Source organism: Vulpes lagopus, chromosome 21 (assembly GCF_018345385.1).
Source record: "Vulpes lagopus strain Blue_001 chromosome 21, ASM1834538v1, whole genome shotgun sequence".
Lineage (NCBI taxonomy): Eukaryota > Metazoa > Chordata > Mammalia > Carnivora > Canidae > Vulpes > Vulpes lagopus.
In genome coordinates, this window is record NC_054844.1 from 18,543,845 (window position 1) to 18,550,357 (window position 6,513).

The window sequence follows — 6,513 nt, forward strand, 5'->3', positions numbered from 1 at the left end:
CTCTGGACTTAGCTTTTGGATCAAATTCCTGCTCCTCTGTTGAGGAGCTGGGCAAAACTTGAACTCTGTTTGTTTCCTTCCTGTTTAGCAAAATGGGAGCATTAATGAAACCTACTTCTGTCAAATGGGAGTAATAGCTGGACATGGAATAAATAAGTTAATTCAATAATAGCTGAGAGCACCACACACTTTAGATTGCTAGGGTTTTGATTCCAAGTTCTATCACTAGTTAGCTGGATAACCTTGCACAAGTCGCTTTAATCTCTGAGTATTAGTGTGTCAATGCATTGCTAGGAATATAGTGCTGTATGTGTTATTATATTGTCATGCATAATTTAAAAAAATTGTTCTTCAACTTTCTTTCAATCTTAATATATAATGTCCATTTTCTAGTTCAGAACGTAGAGATTAATGTCTTTTTTAGTCTCCTAGGTTTCTATGTTAGTGCTGTTATTTCTATTATAATTCTACCATCCTAGATTGATTTGTAATCACCTCTTACGTAAACTTTGCAATACCCTGGTCTTCCTGACTCAAGTTTTTCTTCCCTTGAATTCATTCAGAATACTACTGTCAAATTATTCTTTTCAAACACTACTTTCATCATTTATAAACTAAACAGAACTGCTCAGATGAGTCATGCTTTTCCATATCACATACTTGCCTTTTCTTTTACCTCTGCTTTGAATTTTCTTCTCCCTAATTCTGCTTGACCATATCATATTTCTCTCTCAGAGATTACATTTGTCCAATGCCACCTTCTTAAAGAAGCACTTGGATATTGCCAACTCTTTCTTCTTTCATCTCCCTCTCAACCTCTCTAATGATAGAGATAAAACTCTCATGTTTGTATTAGTCTCATGGGAATCAGGAAAGTTTTAAATGGGCTAGAGTTATAAGAATTATAGTAATAAGAACTGGCTTTGTTTAGCAAAACATCTTGAAAAGTGATTTTTTTTTTTTGTCTTTGTATGTGTTCAGATTTCATTTGCTTATTTGTTTGTTTCGGGTTTTTATTTAAATTCCAGTTAAGAGGCATCCGGGTAGTGCAGTTAAATGTCTGATTCTTTGTTTCAACTTAGGTCATAGTTTTAGGGTTGTGAGATCGAGCCCCGTATCATACTCCACACTCAGTGTAGAGTCTACTTGGGATTCTCTCCCTCTGCCCTTACCCCCTGCCCTCTCTTTCTCTCTCTCTAAAGTAAATTAACAAAATCTTTAAATTCCAGTTAGTTAATGTACGGTGTAATACTAGTATCAGGATTAGAATTTAGTGATTCATCATTTACATACAACACCCAGTGCTCATCACAACCAGTGTCCTCCTTGATACACATCCATTTAGCTCGGCCCCCACCCAACTCCCCTTCAACAGTCCTGTTAGTTTTCTATAGTTAAGAGTCTGTCTTATGGTTTGCCTCTCTCTTTTTTCTTTTTTTAACAAGGGCCTCAAAGCATGTCAGGGATGAGGCCAAGAGGTAACTAAATTAGAATTTTTAAGCATGCATTGGGATTTGTAGGAATTTAGAGCAAATGTGCTCAGAAGTGAAGGTGGGGAAGGGAAGTTATAGAAGAGAAAAGGGGTTAGCAATATGATGAATATCTGGAGCCCTAGTAGAAGAAATGAGGTTAGATTTGAAGGAAGATAGAAGATAGTGATTGAAAAACTTTAAAACAAAATCAATGTACAAAAATCAATTGCAGCTATCAAAAAGAGAATTAAGAAAATAATCCCATTTATAGTTGCATCAAAAAGAATAAAACCCATGCATATGTGGTCAGTTAAGGACAAAAGAGCCAAGAATATACAGTGGGGAAAGGACAGGCTCTTCAAATAAATGGTGTTGGGAAAACTGGACCGCTACATGCAGAAGAATGAAACTGAGCCACTATCTTATACCATACTCAAAATGGATTAAAGACGTCAATGTAAGACCTAAAATCATAAAACTAGAGATAAATATAGCTGTTAAGCTCCTTGACTTTGGTCTTAGTGATAATTTTTTGTGGATTTGGGAACAAAAGTAAAAATTAATAAGCGGGGCTACTCTAAGTAAAAAAAAATTTTGTACCTCAAAGGAATTTTCATCAACAAAATGAAAAGACCACATACTGAACAGGAGGAAATATTTGCAAATCATTATATCTGATAAAGAGTTAATATCTAAAATATATGAAGAACTCCTATTACTCCACACCAAACAAAACAAAGCCAATGTAATTTAAAAATGGGTATAGGATCTGAATGGATGCTTTCCTAAGAAGATACACAGATGGCCAATAGGTACATGAAAAAGTGCTCAACACCACTAATCATTAAGGAAATGCAAATCAAAACCACAATGAGATATCACCTCACACCTAAATAGCTGTTATTAAAAAGAGAAATAACAAGAATTGGTGAAGATGTGGAGAGAAAGAAAACCTTGCTCACTGTTGGTAGGAAAGAACTGGTGCAGCCACAGTATGCAGCAGTATGGAGTTTCCTCAGAAAATTAAAAGTAATAGTAATGTAATCCAATAATTCCACTTTTGGGTAATTATTTGAAGGAAACAAAAACACTAACTTGAAAAGGTATCTGCATCCCTATGGTCATTGCAGCATTATTTACAATAACCAAGACATGGAAACAACCAAAATGTTCATCACAGATAAATTTTAAAAAGTGTGTGTATGTACATATGTACACACAATGGAATATTATTCAGTCATAAAGAAGAGTGAAATCTTGCCATCTGTGACAGCATGAATGGACTTTGAGGGCATTATACCAAGTGAAGTAAGTCAGAAATAAGAAAAATACTGCATGATACCACTTAAATGTGGAATCTAAAAAATGAAAACAAAAACCAAGCTCATAGATATAGAAGACAGCTTGATGGTTGCCAGAGGTGGGTGGGGAGGGGCTAGGGGTGAAGGGCGTGAAAAAATACAAACTTCTAATTATAAAATAAGTCATGGGGACATAATGTACAATCTGGTGATATAGTAATAATAGTATTTGCATATTTGAAAGTTGCTAAGAGTATGGATTTTGAAACTTATCACAAGAAAAAAAATTTTTGTAACTATATATAGGTGATTGGTGTTAACTAGATGTATTTGTAGTGATCATTTCAAAATTTATACAAATGTTGAATCATCTTATACATCTGAAACTCGTAAAACCATGTGTCAATTATACCTTGAGTTTTAAAAAGTACAAAAGGAAAAAGACTTTTAAGACTAGGCTAAGTGAGGGGCACCTGGGTGGCTCAGTGGTTGAGCGTCTGCCTTTGGCTCAGGTCATGATCCTGGGGTCCTGGGATCGAGTCCCACATCAGGCTCCCTAAGGGGAGCCTGCTTCTCTCTCTGCCTCTCTCCCTGTGTCTCTCATGAATAAATAAATAAAATCTTTTAAAAAAAAGAGTAGGCTACGTGATATTCAAGTTATTCTGTGTGCTATAGTGCAATTCTCACTGTTACACCTTAAATATCTAGGAAATAGCTATTCTTCATTGTAACAGAGTCCTGGAAGGAAAGAGGTGGCTACTCAAATTTGGTAAATAAGGAGTTTGAAAAAAGATATTATATTCAGAGGCGTGAACAGGGTTTAGGAAAACCAAGAAGTGATATGCAGCTGCATAGGACTAAAACTGTAGAGAGGAAACAAACAGGAGAAGCAACCCAGAGAGAGTAGCTCTAGTTGGCCAGTCACTTGATAGGAGTGGTGGGTTCTATCAATGGAGTCAACATGTAGAGGACCACCAGGAAGAGAGCGGGAGAAATAAACTGGTTTAGTTCATTTTACCTCCAAGGGCTGATCTTGTTGGTATCTTCCATCGGCCAAACCAAAACCGCAAGTCAGTGGGCATGAGAGACCATTAAGCAAAATATACATTGCAACCTCCCAGGTTATGGGGCAAAGTAGATGAAATAGAGTGATTTGGAAGTACAAACAGAAACTATCCATCGTCTACAAATTGTGTGAGCTTAAAGAAAAGGAAGGATGTTCCATGTTTGGGTCAATACACAGAAAAGAGAATAGTGTCAAAGTCAAGACAGGATATTGAGAACTTGGCCAAAGCTAGAATTAGAAGTAACTAGGCAAAATGTCAATCAAGAGAAGCATCAAGAGAAGCTCACTAAATCTCATCCCCAGTTATTTTATTTTATTTTAAAAAGAGGGATCCCTGGGTGGCGCAGCGGTTTGGCGCCTGCCTTTGGCCCAGGGCGCGATCCTGGAGACCCAGGATCGAATCCCACATCGGGCTCCCGGTGCATGGAGCCTGCTTCTCCCTCTGCCTGTGTCTCTGCCTCTCTCTCTCTCTCTCTCTCTCTCTCTGTGACTATCATAAATAAATTTAAAAAAATCCTTTATTTAAAAAGATTTTATTTATTTATTTTAGAGAGAGAACACAAGTGGGGAGAGGATCAGAGGGGGAGGGAGGAGGAAAGAATCTCCAGCACACTTTGAGCTCAGCTCCTACTGATGAAGAGCTCTAGCTCACAGCCCTTAGGTCATGACCTGACCTGAAACCAAGAGTTGGACACTTAACCAACTGGATCTCAAAAGGCAGAGTGACTCAGCTAAAATATGGTACATGCTTATTTGCACACATATCCTGCCTTCTCTACTTGACTATAAATCTCCCTGAAGATAAGGAACACATATTATCCATCTTTGTTTCACCCACATAACCTACCTTTTCAGATATAATCTTATTCTACTCTCTGTACTTGATTATTTTTCATTTGAATGTGCCTTGATATTTTTATATCTGTCTCTGCTCTGTTTGGCTTCCACCCACTGAGTGCAAACAATATACATGCCTTTAGGCTCCACTCAATGTTAATTTCAGAGGCAAATCCACCACTGACCTCCATGGCTGGTTCTCAATGCCCATAATACTTGATACTTTTCCTGGTCTTGTGCAATTAGACCACTTTCATTTGTCAGTTGAAAAAATTTCAACTCAGATGAGCTAACATGATTTAGTTGTTTAAGGTCTCTAGCTGATTTATCTTAATTCTGTTATCCCTTTGCCACACTGTTTTCCCTATGCCACACTGCTTCTGTGTTTGTGCCTTGTTTTCCTGATTTAATATTCCGTAGCTACTTAGCTTCTTATACAGCTTAGCCCAATCCACATAAGGCCTATCTCAGGCACGTCGCTTATACACCAGTATTTCTGACTGGGAGATTAGTTAATTAAGTTTTAAGATCAGATACTAATGGAAAGTGTGTTACCTTGAAAGTCTCTAAAAATGTCTTTTTAGGGCAGCCCGGGTGGCTCTGCGGTTTAGCGCCGCCTTCAGGCCGGGGCATGATCCTGGAGACTTCGGATCGAGTCCCACATCGGGCTCCGCAGGTGGAGCCTGCTTCTTCCTCTGCCTGTCTCTCTGTCTCTCATGAATAAATCAATCAGTCAATCAATCAATCAATCTTTAAAAAAAAAAAAAAGTCTTTTTATGTGGCAGTAGGCATCCTACTCATCTATCTGCAACCTATTGGGATTGGTTTTCAGATTTTTTATTGATCAGATGTATTATTTCCTATTCTAGGTTCTCAGATGACAACAAAACACGATAACAAAAAATTATCAAAAGGATAACGAAGATTAAGGTATGTTTGTGTGACAAATTAGTAGAGGATAATGATTTCCTTCTAGGTAACTGAATTGGGAAGATAGCGGGTAGCTAAATTTTCTCGGCAGATTTGGATAGTGTATTTCTCCCAGTTTGATGATTTTCAATCATGTGAACCTAGATCCCTAAGTAGTTTATACCTTTAATATTTCCCCCAAAGCTAAGGAACTACATATGCTTACCCAAGATAAGGCTATATGGCCTAACTTAAGTATCAAATTTCTATTAAGTTAGTGTGGTATTAATTGTGCACACATGTACCTTTGATTGATAAAATGGAGAGATAATTATTACATAAAGCATCTATTTTGTAGCAGTGTTAAAAAAATAAGGTGTGCATATGTGGGTGTGTGGGGGGGGTGTTCTTGACTGATGAAGAGTTTGGGAAGCACTGCCTTGTGAAATTTGCGGAATGTTTATTTTATTTTATTTTATTTTTTTATTTTTTTATTTTTTTGCGGAATGTTTAAACCAAAGAAGACCGTAGAATGACTTGATCCAATTTTTTCTTTTATCAGATGAACTACAAAGGAAACTGATTTCTTCCCTCAATTTATATAGAGTTAATACTAAATTTAGTGTCTATGTCTCTAATTGATCCTTTGTATTACTCCATTTGATTCTAGAGGTTATTTTAATGTAAGTTGTGATATCTAAAATTTCAAGACTCTGAAGAGCCATATTATATGGGTAAGGTAGGCAGTTAAGATTTGGATCTTGTGTCACATTAACACTCCATGATTGGTAAGACCAGTATTTCTAGGTTCTTGCTGCTTGGCACACAGTGTAGGTAAACTTTTGTAGTGATGTAGAGATGGAAGCAAATATCATTGAGCTGGCCATGTTCCCACAAACACAGTTTAATTATGCTTATCTGTTTAGAG

General features: G+C 37.0%; 1 long non-coding RNA gene across 1 annotated transcript in view; it reads left to right on the plus strand.

Annotated features, from left to right (window-relative positions):
* The window catches only part of LOC121480193, a 48,580-nt gene extending 42,923 nt beyond the window's left edge, over positions 1–5,657 (plus strand). Inside the window, exon 3 of the long non-coding RNA XR_005984906.1 lies at positions 5,546–5,657. This is a non-coding gene — a long non-coding RNA (uncharacterized LOC121480193). The remainder of the gene's footprint in view (positions 1–5,545) is intronic.
* The last annotated feature ends 856 nt before the right edge of the window (positions 5,658–6,513 follow it).